Source organism: Equus caballus, chromosome 16, assembly GCF_041296265.1.
Source record: "Equus caballus isolate H_3958 breed thoroughbred chromosome 16, TB-T2T, whole genome shotgun sequence".
In the NCBI taxonomy this organism is placed as follows: Eukaryota; Metazoa; Chordata; class Mammalia; order Perissodactyla; family Equidae; genus Equus; species Equus caballus.
In genome coordinates, this window is record NC_091699.1 from 22,162,863 (window position 1) to 22,184,688 (window position 21,826).

Below are 21,826 nucleotides of genomic sequence, written 5' to 3' on the forward strand. Positions count from 1 at the left end.
GTCAAAGGGTATAAACTTTCAGTCAGAAGATGTGTAAGCTCTGGGGATCTAATGTCCAGCATGGTGCTCATAGCTAATAATACTGTGTTATATACTGGCAAGTTGCTGAGAGTAGATCTGAAACATTCTCGCCACAAAAAAAAAAAAAAAAAAGGTAATTATGTGCCATGATGGAATGTTAGCTCACCTATGGTGATCATCATTCTGCAACATATAAATGTATCAAATCAACATGCTGTATACCATAAGCTTACACAATGTTGTATATCAATTACATCTCAATAAAGCCGGAAAAACACATTACTTCCTTTCAGCTTCATTCATTCCTTAGTTTCATTCAAAAACTTATTACTGTTCTGGAAATGAAGGATAGAGTGATAAATAAGGAAGAAAAGACCTGTGACCTCAGGGATAGTGGGGCAAACAGTGAACAAACAAGTAAAAATCAGTAAAACATGGTCCTTACAGGTGGTGATGCACGCTAGGAAGAAAATAAACAGAATACATGATGAACATTAACCCTGAAGGAGGGCACTTTAAGAAAGGCGGTTAGGGAAGCCTCTCTAAGGAGCTGACCTTTGTGCTGAAATGTGATTGTCAAGCGACCGGTCATATAAAGAGTCTAGGAAAGGGCATGTCAGGCGGAGGGATATGATAGTACAGAAGTCAAGAGGGGCAAATGAGCTTGGCTCGTTGAGGAATAGAAGGAAGACCAACTTGACTGGGCTTGGTGAGAAAGTAGGAAATTGATGCGAGGGCAGGTTGAAAGGTAGAAGGAAGCCAGAGGATGTAAGTTTTTGGTTCTGGTTAAAAGTTTGAGCACCATTCAAAGTACAAAGATAAGATACTGAAAAAATTTAAGTAGGGAAGTGACGTAATCCGATTTTTTTGAAATCACTTTGGCTGTTTGTAGAAAATGAAGAGTAGGCAAGAATAAAAGTTCAGAGATCAGTTAAAATGTTTTACAATAGCCAGATGAGATATGAGGATGACACTTACTAGAGAAACAAGAGGGAAGGTTGTAAGTGGAAAAACTTACAATGCATTCAGGAGATTAAACCCAAATGACTTGGATTCAATGAGGTATGAGAGAAAGAGAAAAACTCAGTTAGGTCCTGGAACCTACCATGTTGGTTTGAGAAACTAGGTAAAGAAGACACAGAGAAAAGCAGATTTATAAAGAAAAAAAATTACAGCTCTGTTTCACACATAGAACTTTGAGATCCCTATGAAACGTTCAAGTTGAGATGCCTTGTAGAACATTAGATATAAAAATCTAGAGCTAAGAGCAGACTGGGTCAAAGACAAACACATGTGAACCATCAGAATTCAGATGTTTTTAAAGCCAGCAGACTAGATGAGGACCTCCAGAGACTGTGCAGAGAGAGAGAAAAAGGACTCAGGACCAAATCCTGAGGAGGAGAAGTCAGCAAAGGTGAATAGGGAGATATGGCCCCAGGACGTGGAACAGCAGAGGCCAAGACAGGAATGATTCAGGAAGGAGGGAGATCAAAGATGTGGAGCAGTCACCAAGATGAAAACAGAAAAGGGCCCACTAGACTTGGCCACATGGGCTTTGTTGAAGACAAGCCTGGTTTTGGTGGCTTGATGAACACAGAAGCCCAGTTGGAGAAGGTTGAAGGGAGAATGGGAAGTAAGGAACAGAAAACAGCAAGCGTGGACGACTCTCAAAATGTTTGTAGTGAAGGGAGGAAGACAGATCGGGAGGTGGCTGGAGGAGGTTGTGGCATCCAAGGAGAGCTGTTTATTTTTAAGATGAGTCAAAGCCAGAGTTCATTCCTATGGTGTAGTCAAGAAAGCAGTAAAGAGAGAATATGACGCAGCAGAAGAGAAGTGAAGGAGTGAAGACCTTGCAAGGGTGGAAGAGGCTGGACCCTAAAGCATTCAGGGAGAGGTCAGCCTTTGATAGCAGGGGGACACCTGTTCCAAGGGAGCACAGTAAGACAAAGTAGGTTTGGGGATGGGGAAATGAACAGGACAATAAGGGTCTCCAATGGTCTTTTTAAAGTACTCTTAGTTTCGGCATTCCGAGATGCGATAATTATCTAAACTAGGATCACAAAACGGAAAAATAATTATTTTTCTCATCCATAAGAGACCTCAAAGGTCAAATAATCCAAAACCCTCATTTCACAGAAAAGGTCCAAAGGAGTTAATTCACTCAGGGCACAAAGTTTCTCAGGAACAATGATGAGGCTAGAAACCAGTTTATCAGGATCTTAATCTTTTCATAAAACAAGCAGCTGCTCCATGCTCTGCCTTGTACTTTCGTAGACTGAAAAGTTCTCTCAGAATATTTCAAACAGCTAACATACCAACTTAAATTCCTTAATTTTTTTCCACTTTTCTGCTATAGATCAAGTCAAAGGGAATTAACCTTTACACATAAATGCACCAAACTACACAGCTGTAATGGGGGTAGGTGGAAAAACAAAAGCAGCCTACCTGTGGAAGGTCTCAATTAAGGCTCCCAGGCCATCACTACAATAAAGGGTAATTGAGTGTTGGTGGAGCTGTCTAAATTAAAATATTGCCACCATGAATTTTTCTCCATAAGACAACCTCTCCACAGACTCCTCAATAACAATGCGGAGAATGCTTGGCCTGAGGAAGAAAATGGGCTGGAAACATAAGCCAACATAAAAAGAGAGAAAGTTTGCCACCAGAAAAATGGTCTTTTGATTTTTTTTTTAATTTGGAGACATTTTCCCCACAGTAACAAAGCAAACTAGCAATTGACTAACTCAAGTTAAACTGAGAGGTTTGACATCTTTGTACCCACAGTTTCTAACGTGGCACCAGAGCTCAACAGAAGAGCTCAAAAACTCTTCGCCATTAATGCTGAGTGGAAAAAGCCAATCTCAAAAGGTTATACACAGTATGATTCCATTTTAGTAACATTCTGAAAGTGACAGAACTGTAGAGATGGAGAACAGACTAGCAACACCCAGGGCTCAGGGATGAGGGATAGGATGCAATATGAAAGAGTCACCAAAGGGAGTTCCTCTGTGGTGAGGGAAGATTCTGTATCTTGATGGTGGTGGTCATACAAATCTAAATATATGATAAAATAGCATAAAACTACACACACACGACTGCATGAAAAACTGGTAAAATCTGAATAAATTCTATAGATTACACCAATGTCACTTCCTTGGTTTTGATGCTGTACTGCAGCTGTGTAAGATGTTACCGCTGAGAGAAATGGGGTGAAGATATGCAGTTCTTGCTGGACTATTTTTTCCACTCCCTATGAGTCTATAACTATTTAATGATAAAGAGTCTTAAATAACTGAGTTTCATTCTCTACATATGTTTCCTGAATTCTTTTAACTAGAATCCTCATAAAAATTCTGTGACAGGTTTTTCTGAGCCTGCTATTGAACACGTGAGGAACCTGGGTCTCAAGCATTTCATCGTGGCTAACAGAAGAATCTCTGAAGCCACAGTACCTGGACTCCAGCTCCAGGGCCACTTACCGGCCATTTGACTTTGGGTAAGTGACTTACTCTTTCTGTGCCTCAGTTTCCTTGTCTATAAAATGGAGATATCACATATTCAGCTCAAGGCACAAGACCTAGGACATTGTAACTCATCAGTAAATGCTTTGGCAGCCCAGGGTTTCACCAGTTCAGATCCTGGGCGCGGACCTAGCACCACTCATCAAGCCATGCTGAGGCCACATCCCACATAGCAGAACCAGAAGGACCTACAACTAGAATATACAACTATGTACTGGGGGGCTTTAGGGAGAAGAAGAAAAAGAATATTGGCAACAGATGTTAGCTCAGGGCCAATCTTTGAAAAAAAAATAGTCACCTACTATAGAAGCGGCAGAGCTGAAATTCGAATGTACATTTGTCTGATTCCTAAGCCTTGCTCTTAATTACCATATGGTACTACCTCCTGTTTGAATGGCAAAAGAAGAAACGAACGAATACTCTTATCCAATGTTTCAAGCCCTCTCCTCCAGAGGCACACACCTCCTTGCCCTTTGTGAGTCAGAAATACCTCTTAGTTTTCTAGCATTGCTATAACAAAACACCACAAACTGGGCTGCTTAAAACAACAGAAATTCATTCTCCCCCAGTTCTGGGGGCTAGAAGTCTGAAGTCAAGATGCTGGCAGGGCCATTCTCCCTCCAAGACCCAGAGGAGAGAATCCTTCCTTGCCTCGTCTAGCTTCTGGTGGTGGCTGTCAGTGTGTGGCCTTCCCAGGCTTGTAGATGCATCAGTACAATTTCTCCCTCTGTTACCTTCACATGGCCAACTTCCCTCTGTGTCTCTTCTTTTTTTATAAGGACACCAGTCATATTGGATTAAGGGTCCACCTTACTCCAGTATGAGCTCATCTTAACTTACATCTTAATTATATCTCTACAGACCCTATTTCCAAATACGGTCATTTCACAGGTACCAGGAGTTAGGATTTCAATACAGTGGACACAATCGAACCCACAAGAGCCTCCCAGATGGTTTCCAATGCCATCTCAGACTCCAACTGCCCTCTTTTCCACCCAGCATAGAAAGCTTCTGAGCTCCTTCCTCTCCATTCAAGACAAACTTTCCGCAGTCCACAGTTTATTAAAACATGGGGTGAGTTCATGGAAGTTTTTGGCACAGTTTGGCCATCTCTCCAAGAGCAAATTCAGCTTTCTAGCACAAAAGCCACAAGCACAGGGGGTACTGTTCCTCGTTTTCATTTCAAGCTGCTTAAGTGATCATTTATGGCAGGACATAAAAATTATCACTGTTTTGAAACATACACTAAGCTGGTATTCTAAGTAATGATACCTCCGGGCCAAGTCATTATTTTCCAGGAGCTTTAATTATCAGGATGAGTACAGTGTTGTTTATTAAATTCTTTGCAGTCCATAGACAGTGTCTGAATAAGATGAATACCATCTTCTTTCCCAGCAACGCTCAGTTTAACCAATTCTTCATACTTTCCCTCTACGCTGATCAGTTGATGAAATCAAGAGCAGGATCTGGGACGACATGCACACACACAGGACAGTGTGTCCTGGCGCCCAGGGCCAAGAAGGCAGGCCTCAGACTCAGAGAATCTAGTTCCATTCCTGGCTCCACCACTTTCAGCTGTGAGACTTGGGGCATGGTGCCCCTACTCCTCCTGAGCTTCTGGCTCCTCATCTGTCCCATGGAGATGACAAGATTTCCTGGGGTTTGTCTATAGATGAGGTGGTATAAGGACCGATGTTAATATTTTATTCCTCAAGTTCAAAGACATGTAAAGGGACAAATGAGACGTGGCTTCAGAGAGTTGGCTCATTTTCCCCTTCCAAGACCTATAGACAAGCCATCCCAACCCACTTCTACTCTGCAGTTGGGAAACAAAACTAAACCCCTCACCTCAAAGCAGCAGGGGGCTGCTGCTCCAGAGAAAAATAACAATAATATTTCCATAACCCCCTGCAACTTACCAAGCACTTTCTTGTCTTTGCAGGGTGACAACAACCTGGGGGGCAGACATTATTCTTAGCTCCTCCATGCACTTATCAGAGTTCGCAATGAAGTGTTTATGTGAGGGTGGCAGTGTGGTATAACAATTGCAAGGCCAGAGTCTGGCACTAGATTGTTGGGGTTCAAATCTCAGCCTCATCTCATGTTGATTTAACCTCCTGGTGACTTGGCTTCCTTGTCTGTAAAATGGGAATACTACTACCAACTCCATCTTGTAAAATGGAGATAGTACCAACCTCATGGAGTTATCATGAGGACAATATATGTATATTGATTTGATCATCACCTGGCTCACAGTAACTGCTATTTAAGTGTTTGTTGAATAAATAAATGAACAAGTACATGGTAGGCACTCAATGAATTCTAGCTATTAATGTCTATATATACTGATTATCTAAATGGTCAGCACACTATCACCCACAGGACAAACCTGGCCCTCTGTTTGTGTAAATAAAGTTTTATTGGAACACATCCATGTCCATTCATTTACATATTATCTAGGGCTAGCTTCCTGCTACAGGTGCAGAGTTGGGTGGGTGCAACAGTTACCCTATGGCCCACAAAGGCTGAAATATGACCAGAAACCATCTGGCCCTTTAAGAAAAGGTTGCTGATCCCTGGTCTATCTCCTTAACCAGACTCTGAGCTCCTTCAGGACAAGGATTGGGCTTTGTTTATATTCCCAGCAGTTAGCACAGTGCCTAGCACCCAGTAGATGTTCTATAGCTACTTGTTGAAACAGGGAAGAAATAACTGAAGCCTTATTTTACATGTTCAGGCCATAAATAACAATAGCTACCATTATTAAGCACTTGCCACATGTCAGACACCAAATACCAAATGCTTTGTCTTGTTAAATCATCTAATCCTCACATCAAATCTCAGACCCAGGTACTATTATCATCCTAATTTTGGACAGCAGGAAATTGAAGTTGAGAAGTTAGAAGACAGCTCAAAGTGACACAACTGACATGTAATAATGCTGAATCTCAAATCCCGGTTTCCTTACTCCAAATCCTATATTCACACTTTACTCCCTATCCAGGAGTTTGACAACTTGGAAACACATCAACAATTCGTAAATTTCCCTATGGCTGTATCCTTCAAACTACATTTTGCATTCCTTTTACTCCTATATTCCCTGATAAAAGACCCTAGGATCAGCAATCCTATAAAAATCTGTCCAATTTACCTCAAAACTTCAGGTTTTAACTGGGCCCACCCTCTGCCAACTTGCCGGTTGCAAAGTAAAAACTACGGTCTCACCACCATTTGTCTTTTCAGACTACGAGATGCCCATAGACAAATGACTGACTTTTTCTGCAGTGGGTCAGGTACAAGTTATCAAATGATTAACCAGCTGCACTAGTTGGCCTATTGTTCTTGTATAGACTACTATAGTAGTTACTGAATTGGGGAAACCCAAGAGTGTCAATGTCTGACATTTTAGAAGTCAAATTGGGCATTTATTCTGATAAGTAATTTGAGGTCTTTTCTACTTTTTGCACATCTTTAACACAAAGCTTGCCGCAGATAGATTGGCCCCCTGTACGGGACCTATTTTATGCTTCTCCTGGGATTTGCTCATCTCTCTGTACCCCTCAGATCTCAGCCCCTCACACAATGGAGAATGCTCCTGCCTTCACCTCATTTCCTAACACTACCAGTTGTCTCAGCCTCCCTCAGATGGAAAAAAAACAAATTCTGTAGTCGCTTTCACCAGAAAGTCACCAAGGAGATGATCCATGTAATTAGCATTAACCTGTGATTTGGTTAACTTGTTATTGCAGCATAACTTAGCATTAGCCTGACTAAATCCATGATCGCTCTGCTTTCCACTCAGCCAAAAGTTAGAGAAAGAGAATCTCTCTGACCTCAACTATCCCCATGAGGCAAACTGGAATATGCTGTGTCATGGTGAGTAACTGTCCTCTGAGATATTCGTGTGGTAGGTGGGAAGAGCTATGTCATGTCCTAGTAATAAGTAACCTGTCTTGTTTAGCGGCAATCTCACCCCTTAAATCAAGTTGAGTCTCCCCAGAAACAGACTGAGGCAAGGATTCAAATGAATTAGTTCATTTGGGAAACATTGACAATGGAATGAAGAAATGAGATGGGGATAGAGAAAGTCAATTAAACGTGCATTCTGGAGCGAGTTACTGCTCTAGGCAACTGGAGGTCAGGTTCACCGGAGAGTTCTGGGAGACAGTGTGGAAGCTGCCTCAGATTTATCCAAATCAAGAAGCAGGGAAGCTGGAGCACTTATTCACCAACTCTCTAAATGTCATTAGTTGAAGACTGATTCTGGGGCTTTGCTCCAGCACTTCCAGCTTACCCACACACACATGGGCTAAGCAGACACTCAACAACAACAAAAACCCCTCAGGTAGAGAGCCACAGGTGTGCACAGGTTGTCACAGGTGTTCTGTGAGTAGAAGTTTTAGCACCAAGAGTATAGGTATGAGGCACAGACCATGTCAGCTACACCCTCTATATCCAAATTATGCTACTGCTCAACTCAAACCCATGCTAACAGCCTATGGAGTCTCTTTCACCACTAGTGATTTTTTTTCAGGCAGGATGTGTTGCATACCTCTATTTACAATGACCTCAATAACTTGAATTCCATATCAAAAATATAGAAAGTTGCTGGGAAGGTAATAAATCCCCATCTAGCATCTATACGTCAATTTAGTACAGCTCACCTCACTTCTCAGCCTGAAGCATTCTTGGTGGGTTGAAAACCCCAGTGTCCTGGCTATTCATGAAACGCCTCATAACTAAATCCTTTGAGTCCAGATTTCTTGGCATAACGTGGCCTTCGGCAGAGCTGAGGCATCCTGAGGAGATGCTATTCCTTCGAAGCAGCGTGTTCATAATCAATAGCACTCCATTTTCTGTTTGGAGAGTTCTCTCTCAACAACTCTTCATTTTTATAATGAGCTGCCTAATCCTGGACATTTTCCCCACAGAGAAGTGATTAAGGCTGTCAGTGTATCGTTGTAGGGGGTGTCTCCTCCCCATTAAAATGACCTAGTTGCTTCTGGTCTCTCACAGGCCACTGGAATTATTTGCTGAGTCTTTGTGGGTTGAAAAGGCGATAACTTTACCTCTCTTTACCTCGCTTTTCTTTACTCTTTTGAGTAAATTTAGGAAGTTTCTGGAGAAGTATAGGAGTCTAGTCGTGGGTCTCTTTTGAGCTCAGCAATGATATGTTGGATCGGCTGAGGGATGGGGTGAGAGTTGTATTGGAATATCAGCACCAACTTTAGTTTTAATGAGGTAACTGTTCGAATTCCAGTAACTCCACAAGCTCAGCAAACCAGCTACAGATGGCACCGAGGTGTCATTTTTTTTTACAGTGTAGACATTCAAGGTGACATGGAGATGGCTTCTGAATTTTTTAACTAGATAATTAAAACAAAACAATGGTTATTTGCAAGTGTAAGGGCATGTCTGATTAAGTACCAGTGCTGAGAACTACCGTCGATTCACTGATGCCGGGCCAGCCCATATTGGAGAGCCATATGGATGACATTACTAAAACAGGCACTAATATACAGTTTCATTTCAGATAAAATTGTCTCCTTGTTTCAAAAAAATGGAGGGGGATTGTTTAATGATCTAATTATCTGGAAATAGGTCAGTTAATTTAATTGCGCTGCACACAGAAAGGAGGGTTCAGTGGGGAAAAAGGAAAATGTGATGAATAAGCCCAGACCAGGCAGAGAAGGCAGCCAAGTGTGCAGCCTCACGAGCTATGCCTCCTTGACAGCTTTGGATTATTAAGAAAACAATTGCCAAGACATAAACTAATATTCAGAAGCAGTTGCCGGATAATATGTTGTCTTCCCAATGGTTAGAGCATCCCATGAAAAGCACTCTTGACAGAGCCACTCTCTTCTGGTGCTGATTTACAGAGCATCGTGCCCAGCGAAAAGCAGTTAAGTTTAATTTATAGTAACCCAGGGCTAACCAAGGAAGTGGAGTCAGCAGATAGCTGGCATGAGCGTGAAAGATGAGCTCAGTGATTCACGTAAATCTTTCTCCATTTTATTAACTACTAGACATCAAAGACGACCAGCTTCCCAGCTACTTATTAGTACTTTGCCCCTCTATCAAAATGACATTAGCCTGCCAAGTCCTAAATGATCGAACGTCTCCTGTCCTTGCTGAAAGGGACTTGAAACATCATCTAGCCCAGCTCTTTGGGTTTATAAGTGGGAAAAGCGATGCTCAAACTCATGAAGTCAGCATCCAAAATCACCCAGCTAGTTTGCAGCTGACTAGTACTGGAACTCGGGAACCCTACCTTTAGCTTAGGGCTCTTTCCACCACTTCCGGTGGCAAAGAACTCCGAATTTTGTGAGGCTATTACCAACCACACGAGACAGGGTAGTCTATCACATATTGAGCCAGATCTCAAGCCACATCTTTTGGGTAAATTAGGTACATCCAGAAGCTTTGTTAACAATACTCAGCTCACCAGGGTGCTATTAGGTACACTGAAGAAGTAACTTACTAAGCAAAGTCACTGTGAAATAAACATCCATTGATCTTTTTCTCATCACAGTGATAATACACAAGGCTACAGAGGGAGACTCTGGCCGCCTTCCAGGAGAAAATAAGAGGTTCTGAATCTCACCTGTTTGAGAACAGAGACAGTGACCAAATGATCCCCAAACATCTCTCCTGGCTGTAAGATTCTATAAATTGAATTTATATATTTCAGGGTTGAACCATAGCAGCATTCCTGTGATATGACCTCATAAAAATTTTACCTTCTATCTGTCTAGCTCTTCACTGGGTACAAACCATGTTCACTTAGATAAACTCATTATCTTCTAATAACCCTTTGAGGTTAGAGAGGCAGGAATAATATGTTTTGAACATCCCTGGGAGGGAGAAAAGCATAAAGGTTAAGAATGGCAAGTCAGAGAGACCTGGGTTCCAGCCTCAGCTCTGCTCCTCACTGCCAGTGACCTGAACAACATCTCTGAGCCTAGGCTTCTTCTTTAGTCAAGTAGGTATCATTTTATTTTATTTTATTTTTTTAAAGATTGGCACCTGAGCTAACAACTGTTGCCAATATTTTTTTTTCCTGCTTTATCTCCCCAAATCCCCCCAGTACATAGTTGTATATCTTAGTTGCACGTCCTTCTAGTTAGTTGTGTCATGTTAAGTAGGTATCGTTTTAGCAAGACGTGATCCAAATCATTAACTAATGAAGCATTCTAGGTCCCCGGGTCCTATTCCAGAGTTCTTCCTATCCCACACCTACCTCTATACCGTCTTTCCCTCATCTACTCCCTGGTATTAACCACGTCTTCTATTTTCTGTATTTGGAAGCTTTGACATCTGGGGCATTGCTGACCCTGGAGGGACTGCCCCTCCCAAGGCTACCAACTCGTAGAGATAGTAAACTGCTCTCCCAGGTCTGTATTTTACAAAGGCGAAGCAGCCAATGCAGAGCCCATACTCTCAACCATCTCCTTTATGGGACACTCACACTCTAGGCCACTAGCCACGTGCTGTCATCACCCCAGGGTCAGGTACTGGAAAACAAGGGATGGCCCCTACGCCCCAGAGCCCACTGAAATTATTCTAATTAGCCCATCCTAAGCCTGCTTGAACTGACTTGCCCGTTCCTTCCTGTGGAAACCACAGTAAAGGCTTTTTACCACAATTCCCTCCTCTTCCTCTGCCCCTGACTGACCCTGGTGCTCCTATGAGCCCTCCCACGCGCTCCCACCCCTGAAGGCATGATGTGTCCCCTCCACTTGGGAACTATGAGTAACAAGCTATTTTTTCACTGTCAATCATCTCCCAGTCTGTTGGCCTCATTATACCTCAGATTTCCTATTAATATGCTGTATTTTAGAGCACCCCCACCATCTTTTACCCACACCAGCTCCAGCATAGCAGAGGTCACATAACAAATGCTCAGTAAGTGACTATCATAGTCAATTTTATGTGTCAACTTGCCTGGTCCACAGTGCCCCGATATTTGGTCAAACATTCTGGATGTTTCTGTGAAGGTGTTTCTGGATGAGACTAACATTTAAATAGATGGGCTTTTTGAGTTAAAGCAGATTGTCCTCCATAATGTGGGTGGGCCCCAACCAGTCAGTTGAAGGCCTTAAGAGAACCAAGGCTGACCTCTCCCAAGGAAGAAGGAATTCTGTCATGAGACCACCTTTGGACTCAAACTGCAACTCTTCCCAAGGACTCCAGCCTGCCATCCTACCCCATTCGATTTTGGACTTACCAGCCTCTGCAATCACATGAGATAATTCCTTAAAATAAATATGTACACATTCCTACACACACACACAACCCTCTGTTGATTTCTCTGGAGAATCCTGACTGATACAGTGATGGTGAGAACAAAAATGCTCATAGTAGCACCCTTCGTGATAGGCAAAAACAACCTAAATGGTTATTTACGATGGTTTGTACAAATAAATTATAGTATGTGCATTCATTGGAATGGCAGACAGAGAACAGAATGAATGAACTACAATTACATTCAACATGGACAACTCTTGCAAACGGATTATTGAGGGAGGCAAAACTAATCTGTGGGGCTAGAAGTCAGGAGATGATTACCCTGGGAAGAGGAACGGGAGGAGGGCGGACCCAACAGTACTCCTGGAGTGCTCCCGCAATGTTCTGCTTCTTCATCTGAGGGTTGGTTACACACGTGAACCAATTCGTGAAAAATTCACTTCAATGTCTATTGATGATCTGTGCCCTTTCCTGTATATATGTAACCTTCACTAAAGATTTTAAAGATAGAAAAATTAGTAAAAATGATATTTTTCAAAGTCATTCATCAGTTTAAACCACGGCCCATCTCTAAGATACAGTGGGTATTCGTATATTAGAAACTCAGCAGAGAAGAGAAATGTGAAGCTTGAAATTACCTTATGTAACTGAATGTGTTATGTTTCCTAAACTGAATCTTGGAAAACTGCTATAGCATCTGACTCACGTCTCAGAAACACTGAGAGGGTCTGGCGTCCTGGGCCTCGGAAGCACCCCCAGCAGGCACATCAAGTGCTCTCTCAGTTCCACAGGACAGAGTCCCACGGAGAACCTGGCAAAATAACCCTCGCAGCATCTGGGTTTTTTCAGAAAATGGAATTTCCCCCTGTAATTATCTCAAGTGTTTCTGGGCGAGTTGAATAAATGAGACCTGCAGCCTGCACTGCACACTTCTGGAACTGCAAGTCATTCCTGAATTGTTTTTTCAAAAAGAAGGGAAAAAAAGGCAAACAAAGCTAGAAGACCATTATTGCCCAGACAATGACAGAAAATCTATTTGGATTTGGGGCTTGGGGGTGGACGAGTAGTTTGTGTGTTGTCTTTTTTTAGTAGCTGTGTGTTGAGAAGTGGATTGACTCAGGGAATGTTGTCGGGGTTTTTTGGTTGGAGGTGTGCATTCAGATATTACTCAGGAAAGGGGACATGTAAGCCCAGGAGATCTGTGATGGTCTGTAGCTCTCTCTGAAGGCCCTGTTGTCTATAAGGCATGGGGTTTGCTTAACACATAGGCCAGCAAATGCTTGGCTGGCCAATGCCCTCGGGATGAAGTCTACACTGCTTCAGCTGCGCCCACCCAGCCCCAGCCAGATCCCTCCTTGCTCCTCCCCCACGCCTTGTGCCACAGCTGGTCTGCACATCTAGGAGTTATGAGAATGCACTGGGAGCCCTGACCTGCATGCCTTGGGACACCCTGGAAAACTAGAACAATGTGACAAACTCCTGCTCACCCCTGCAGACCCAGCTCTCCTTCCAAAGGCTTTCTCTAACCCTCCCACCCGCGCAGGTGCCTCTCCAGGGCACACCCTTCTCCTGGTACTGACCACGTTGCAGGGTGATCCATGGTTACCTGTCAGCCCACCCTGCTAGACTCTGAGCATCCTGGGGCAGAGGCTGCAGATGTCAATTCTGAATCCCCAGCACCTGACGTGAGCCTGGCCCATGACAGGGCATGGCATCTCCTGCTCCCCTTCCCGCTTCCTTCCCTACCCCTGGCCGCCCACTGGTGTAGTTTAGCAGCCATTTGCTCATGCCAAGCTAAAGGGGACGGACGACCTCTGTCTCCAACTCTCAGATTCCTCCTGGAGATGCAATCCAGGGGAGCAGGGAAGAGGAGGAAGGGGTCGGATGGGAAAGGAAGACTCTCCACAAAAGGAGAGTGCAAACTAAGCCAGAAACTCAATTTTACGTGAAGGACCTTTAGGTACCAACATCAAAACCCATTTATAAGCAAGATCCTGATAAAAACGAGGAGCCCCAGGGACAGAAGGCAAGAAGGGATTCTTGAATAGACTACAGGACTCCCATTGCAAAGAATGACCAGTGAATGCTGATGGATTCACTGGAGCAGATTTACCAAGGGACCCTTCACAGAGATGTGGGCAGGACAGGGAAACCAAACGTGATGTGGAAGCCCCAGCGACTGGAAACAGCAGGAAGCCACCAACACCCCGGACCTGAGAGAGGGAGCAAAGGAAACAGTCGTACCAGATCGGCTGAGAGCTCAGCCATGGCCCAGGGGCTGGTCCTACCTGGCTGTGGCAGCAGTGGACACAACCACCGCCATTATGATGGTCCTGCGGGGAGGGAAGGAAATTCCCCAAGTCTCTCCTCCTGCCCTCCAGTCTCCTGCCACTGCCTCCCATGGACACACCAACCAGAGGTCCGAGGCAAAGCAGTCTGGTAAGAGGTCCATAGAAGTCTGCCTCCCCAGGCTGGAGCAGGGCAGAGAACTGGAGAAGGCGTGGCAGTGGAGGGTCACTAAGACTGGTCACGGCCTCGGGCAGGGCAGGTGCTAGTAACAGAAGTTCAAATGAAACTATCGTAAATACGCACAGATATTGTAAGGCTACTGAGGAGCTCTCAAAATAGAAGGAAGAGCTGAGGGAACCAGAGAAGTATTTTAGGAAATTTAATGGCACTAATATTTATTCTCCATTCATATTTTTATTCTCCCTCCCCTTCCCTTGTGTCCCTCCCATCCCCATCCCCTCCTTACATCTTCCCCTCCCCCTCTTTCTCCCCACCCCTTCCCTTCTCTCTCCCTCTGTGTCCTTCTGTGTGTGTGTCCCTCTCTGTCTCTCTCTCTCTCCCCCCTCCCATCTGTTTTTCCCTCTCTATCCCCCACCCAGTCTGTCTCTCTCTCCCCCCCCCAGTCTGTCTGTCAGTCTCTCTTCCGTCTGTCTGTCTCTCTCTCCTCATTTGTCTCTCTCTCTCCATCCCCAAATCTGTCTGTCTGTCTCTCTCTCCCTCCTCAGTCTGTCTTTCTCCCCCATGTCCTGTCTCTCTCTCCCGCCGTCTGTCTCTCTCTCTCACCTCCTGTATGTCTCAATCTTGCCCTCTCTGCCTCTCTGTCTCTCTCTCCCTGTCTCTGTTTCTAGTCTCTGTCCCCTTCTATCCCCCGTCTCCCCTCTCTCCATCCCCTCCCCGTCCTCCCTCTGTTTCCCCCCACATCCTTCCTCTCCCCATCCCTACCCCCACCCCAACATCCCCCCTCTCTCTGTCTCTCCATCAGCTTTGGTCTCTCAGAATTCATTCTTCCCATAGCACAGGACACAGCTCTGGAGTCATTCTTACAGCTCCATTACCAGAAAGGAAAGAGTCTCCTCTCTCTTGACTTCAGTAGGAAAAATCCTAGGGAAGAATTCTGATTGGTCGAGGCTGGGCCTTAGTCCTTTGCTTTAGACCAATTACTGTGGCTGGGGAAGCAAGATCCACACCAGAGTCGGGGGTCTGTTACCAGGAGGGAGGGTGATGACTCAATGGTATAAACACTACCAAGATGTTAAGATTTTTAAATATTTTAAATTTTAATTTTAAAATGTTCAGATTAAATACAAATAATGTTAAGATTACTTGGTATTCTTATTAAATTTCAAGGCTATTCTATAAAGGACAAGCTCCAGATGGAGCTTATTTTCCCATATCTGTGTGTCTTGCACACAACTAAGTATTGTTCACAAACCATAAATCTACTGGACTGCAAGGCCTGTAAGACAGGGCTGTGTCTGTCTGATTCACACCTATGACCCCAGCACACAGCACAGTGCCTAGCACATAGAGGTACTTATTAAATATGAGTGAATAAATAATTGGATAGATGGATGGTTAACAATAATTTCTTAAGACAACTTGAGAATTTTTCTTCACTAAAAACAGATCTCTTTCTCACACACACACACACACACACACACACACAGATCCTTACAGCTAATCCAGCCAAAAGTAAGTGGAACTCAGTGGTTCATCATTTTTCAATCAACCACCAGTCCTAGACACAATGCCTTCCTGCAGCCTCCCATGGCATGCTAAGCTACTGGGGACCTCCCGCCTTACCTGCAGCCCTTTCTTCTGACTCTTTCCTGGGCTGGTTTCCATAAGAAATCCCGAGTGTCTGACCTAGGAGGCCCCTGAATGAAGGAAGCAGCTGTGGATCCCACCTGCCAATCCTGGCCAAACTAAGAAGGGATGAAGCTCGAAACAGGGAAAGAATCTCCCCTCTGATATCTTCCTAAATGCACGTCTGACCCAGGCTCAGGAACCAGATGAAAGTGAGGACGGTATCGTTAGGAACCCAAATCAGTACAAATGAGGATGCTAACAGCAGATTAAAAAAGCAACACTGCGCCCTTTTTCTGGGTTTTGCGTCATTTCTCACACAGCGCCTTTGGAAACAGCCTCTAATGATAGAGAAGGCATCAGAAGGACCACATGAAACCGAATAAAACATCAGCGCTGGGCAAATATGGTTCATCACGCATTTTAAAACCCCAGTGTGCAGAGAAGACATGCGCACAGCTTTTTTTAGCTGGATGAAACCTTCATCTTTCAAGTCACCCCAGGGCTTTCATATTCGAAAACCAGGCAGGAAAATGCAACGAAAACTGCAACATTTGCTCCAACCCCAGTTCCTTCTGCTGCATCTGCTCAACATCTGACAGTTCTGATCCTGGATGTGTCAGAGTCACTGCCGCCCCTTACCTCAGTTTCTACATTTATACCCCTGGGACAGTATGCTCACCGTAGGTCTCAGGAATCATGGGGCAAATTCAGAGAACAATTCAGTCAAGCACTTTGGGCTTCTCAGGTGAAACACAATCAGTGGATTCATGGGCTTGGGCAAATCATCAAAATTTGTTAAGCCTCACTCTTCATGTCTAGAAAATGGGAATAGTACCTCCTACTTCTCATGGTGGTACTGAAGATTCAATTTTAAAAATGAGTGAACTGCTTCACCCAGGGCAGTTCTTGGTCCTTAGTAGGTATTTCAAACATATTAGTTCCCTGTGTATCGAAATCAAAATAGACCTGAAACTTCCCATTTCATTGTTGCATTTCAACACAAATGCACACACTTAATGCCCTAAGAGGCAGCACTCCACAAGTTGGAAAACTGGACCTTCGATACAGATCCTGCATATGAGATTCCACCCCACAGACCAACCATACAATTCCTAAAACCAAACCACAGAAATCAGGAACCCCGTTAGTCAAAGAGAAGTCATGGAAGACATTGAGCGGGGGGCTAGGGCAGAGCAAAGAAGTAACAGAAAACGCAACCAAGACAACTGAAGGGTGATGTTATTAAAAAAAAAAAAAAGCAAAACAGGCAAAGAAAAAAGGAGGAAAGAAGAAGGGATGGGGGACATAATTCTCCATGTGTCAGTCCAGGTTATCTAAAAAGTAGACACTGAGATTGGATTCAACATGTAAGGATTTTATTAGAAGACAGGCCGCGTGGGAGAAAATAGGGAGAGGGCTGGAGAAGACTGAGGAGCTGTCGGACTGCAACGCAGTTCTGACCCCAGCGAAGGAGAGGGAAGGAAGTTTGGGTGGCTGGGTCCCAGTCTGCCATGCAGTCTAAGGGAGGTTCAGCAAGGTCGAGGGTCAGCTGTACGAGAAGTAGGGACAGGTCTGCCAGGCACATTCTCATCGCCGCCACTTCCACTAGTCAGCATTTTCTACCAATATGGCAGACCACTAAACTTCTCTCTCCAGTTTGGTGGTGCGCTGCCTGTCTTTACAGCACAGACCAAGCTATGAACAAATGACGTACAATAGAATACACCACACTAGGGCTTGCAAAGCTTACTAGTGAGGGTAGAAAACCCATGATGCTTGTTCCAAACAGAAGGCTCAGGGGAGGTTCAGTGATGTGAGAAAGGGTTGGAGAAAGAAGCAAGGGAACAGGATGTGCTCCTGTCTTGATTTGGGTCCTCCAGAAGCTGAGGCTAAAACAAGGATTTGGTGGCAGGTAGTTTATTTGGAAGATGAAGCAAGAAAGCTGGGGTGAGGGCATGAGGAGAGGGAGACAGGAAAGAAGATGCTAATGTGAGGGTGCAGTACTGAGGTCACTAGAGGCAATGGGACCTCAACTCCCCTAGGACCAGAGAAACATGGAGCGCCTTCCAGAAATGCCCCTGCAGGACCAGAGTCTGAAGCGTTTCTGCACTGGCTCTCCTCCCACTGATGGAGAGCTGTCCCTTGGGGAATTCCTCCCCTAATCTTCGGGCTGGGATGGTCCCTGTGCTGAAGAAAGCCCCAGACAGAAAGCCAGCTCTGAGGGGAAGACACTGCCAGGGTAAGCAGGTCTGAGCGTGCATGAAGACACCATCACAACTGCTCCAAATACCAAAGCGGGGCCTGGAGATGAAACACGGGGGCAGCACAGCCCTTCGCAACAGCTCCAGAAGCAAATTGTCGATTAAGTGACTTGAACCTTGCGCCTTGTCTCCGTTCTCATGTTACACACTCCCATCGCCTTCAGTCCCTCCAGTATCAATCCCCGCTGTGATGTGGCATGTTACACTTCAGTTAGCTGTGACCTCCCACCTTGACACCCAAAGCATTTATCCAGTAAAGGAAGAGTCTTAGAGTCCACCCTGGGGCCCATCAGACTAGACCTCTGAGTGGGAGTAAAGGAAATAGGGCAAAGCCAGGCCACTCCATCTCCAAATTCCTCTCCCTCCCAATAATTCCTCCCCAGAGCACAAGCCTACCTCGCCCAAGGATGGACTCAGAAGACTCGGCACTTCAAGTGGGACAAGACTATAGTCCTGGCTCATACCACAGTGCCCTCTTAGCTGCTGCAGGCAGGGCAGGCTGCTGTTGACACCAAGGGGCTCAGAGCAATGGCAGACGAACCTATGTCGCAGCCCCAGCTTTGTGCCTGCCACACTGCAGGGAGATTTCAGACTGGTGAGAAGAGTCCACCTTCACCTGCTGCAAATAGCTAATCATTTCAGCCAGTGGTCTGAAGACTGCAGTGTGTCAGAGCTACTTGGAGCGCTGAGAAAGCGCACAGAGACCTCTGCTTATTGAAGCCGGAAAGAGCCTGAGAGTTTGACCAGTTCCCCAGGAGGGTCTCATACCCACCAAAGTTTAAGAACCACTGATTTAAGCCTGGGCCAGAGGGTCTCAAATTTTACTGTGCAAATGCCTCATCTGGGGTTCTTGTTCAGCTTGAGACTGATTCAGCAGACCTGCCGTACAAGCTGAGAGTCTGCATTTCTCATGGGCTCCCAGGTGATGCCAATACAGCTGGTCCATAGGCCAAGTTTGGGGATCCAGGGCCTACAATGCAGAACCTACTGGCCTCAGGATGGCTTCACAGGAAATCTACAGGAGCCGCTTCTCCGGGTCTGCTTTTCCCTGGTCTCTTCATTCCCCATGGTGCATGTGGCTACCAGGGACTTTTTGGGTGCAGGTGGAGAAGAAAAAAATCTTGCTATGTGGCTGCCTTTTTTGGAAGTTTCAGAACATACTTTATTTAACCCAATAAATATTATCATTTTGACATGTAATCAATACAAAAGTTATTACGATATTTTGCTTTTTTTTTAATTTTTGGTACTAAGTCTTAGAAATCCAGTGTGCACTTTACGCCTATGGCAGATCCCACTACAAATAATAGCCCCGTGTGGCTAGTGGCCACTGTATTCGCTAAGGCACTGCCCTCTTACATCACGATCTGGAAGTTCCTATTTCATCAACCCAGGTGCTTCGTTTCAAGCACTGTGCACTCCTAGTTTTTGAGCCAAACCTGGCATTAGAAAGCAGCACCCTGGGGCTGGCCTGGTGGTGCAGTGCTTAAGTGCGCATGCTGCCCTTCGGCGGCCCAGGGTTCACCGGTTCAGATCCAATGTGTGGACATGGCACCACTTGGCACACCATGCTGTGGTAGGTGTCCCACGTATAAAGTAGAGGAAGATGGGCACGGATGTTAGCTCAGGGCCAGTCTTCCTCAGCAAAAAAAAAAGAGGAGGATTGGCAGCAGATGTTAGCTCAGGGCTAATCTTCCTCAAAAAATAAAAAATAAATAAAAAAAGAAAGCAGCACCCTCACCAAAGAGAGAAAAACTGCCCAAGTATCCCTGAATAACTTTTTTTTTTCCTCTAGCTTCTCAGTGGCCTCCCGAGAAGTCTGAGGTGACCAACTGTCCCAGTTTGCTCAGGGCTGTCCCAATTTTAGCACTGAAAGGCCCCCATCCCAGGAAACACCTCAGTCCCTGGCAAACCAGGAGAGTTGGTCACCCTTGAAAGTCTGTTCCTACACAGATCACTCATTGACACTAATGAGGACCCTTTGCCACGGGTGGGAGAGCTCCCAGGTTTGGCTCATGGAGGAAAATGTGTTCAAGTCCCCTGTCAAGACCGAATCATCTACACGCAGGATTTGCAATGTGGTCAGGCTCCAGGGCCCCTCCAGGCCTCTGAGGCCCCAGCAATTAGTACTGCCTCTCTCCACTCTCCTCTGCCCAGGCTCTGTTATTGACTCTGAGCCTCAGTTCATCTCACTGGGTTTTGTGGGCATTATAAGAATGTGGAAGCATTTTGAAAACTGTGAGGCGTGAAGTAAACATGTCTACTATTAATACTTATGGAGCAAGTATTACATGCCACGTCCTGGGATAAGAGTTTTATACTCATTATAGGATTTAATCCTTACAACAAATACAAATAATAGTACCTACGAGACAGGTACTATTATTGTCCCCATTTTACAGATGAGGAAACTAAAGTTCAGAGAGGTTAAGTAACTTGCTTATGGTCACACAGCTTACTAAGTCTCAGAGGAGTGACTTGAACCTAGAGCTCTGACTCCAAAGCCCATGAAAACAACAAAACAGAAGAGAAAGAACAGAGAGTGGGAAGATACATAAATGGCAAGACTAACCTCCACACTGCGAGAAAAATGCTCTAAACGTGAGGCCTTGACAAAAAACAGCAGACGAAGTTTTCAGAAGCATTTGAAATAAGAGTATCTATTATTATCTTCTAACAGATTTAAAGAAAGGATTAGTGGAGGCTTATGAGTCCTATTCATGCCTCCACCCCCAGCTCTTTGTAGCAGTACTGCTGTCCCCTCTGCCTGGGACATGCTGATCTGCAGGTGGATGGAGCTCTCTAACCATCCAGGTCCCGGCTCAAAAGCAACTTCCTCCTCCAGGGCCCCCCTTACTAACTCATCTGAACTTCCGCCCCTCAACTCACTCACATGACACCCTATTCTGCTCCCTGCTTTATTGTGGTTGTAATACTCATCAGAGATCTGCTATTACCTCATTGTGTAGGTATTGGGTTGTGTGTTAATTTCCCCCTCCCCATATAAGCTCATGGAGCAGGACCCTTGTCAATCGTGTTCATCCCACATCCCGGAGCCCTAGAGCAGTGTCCAGCACATGACAGGCCCTCAAACTTTTGTTGATTGTTGAACAAACACAATACCTGAAAAACTGTGGAATATATTGTCAATAGAGGGGAAAGAAATTTCCATGAGATTTTTTTTTTAAGTGGCCTGCAATCAACACACAAAATCAGACTTGGTGAAAGAGTTCCTTTTCTTAGTATTGATGCTTCCCCATTTGCAGAGTCACCAAACCGCAGGAGCTATATTGAAATCTTCCCTCGCTGGGAGGAGTTCTCACTGTCTGCTTACAGACTGGAGTCTACAGATTTCAGTTACCCAAAGTGTCACCACAAGTGACAGTCACTCAAATTCTCTAGTTCTGCAGAAGTCAAAACTCAAGTCAGCCAAGCCAGAAACACCTTCCCTGATCTGGTTGTGTTTTGAATCATTTCCAGACAAACTGTAAAAATTCCCAGGAGAGACTTCCAGCAATTATCTTAAGGTCTGATTAGCATTTTAAATGTCACTTGTATAAATTAAAACTGTTTACAGCTCACAACGTCACTATTTTGTGATTCCTGATCTTGCCGCAGCTAGCCAAAACTCACTTTTTGGAAAACCCCATTCTCAATGTTCCCTGCTGAATTAGGCCT

At 44.8% G+C, this 21,826-nt stretch overlaps 1 long non-coding RNA gene across 1 annotated transcript in view; it reads left to right on the forward strand.

Moving 5' to 3' along the window:
* LOC138918198 (uncharacterized) overlaps positions 1 to 21,826 on the forward strand; it is a 51,102-nt gene that overhangs the window by 1,076 nt on the left and 28,200 nt on the right. The window contains exons 2-3 of the long non-coding RNA XR_011427219.1: positions 3,384 to 3,517; positions 7,345 to 7,418. This is a non-coding gene — a long non-coding RNA (uncharacterized lncRNA). The remainder of the gene's footprint in view (positions 1 to 3,383; positions 3,518 to 7,344; positions 7,419 to 21,826) is intronic.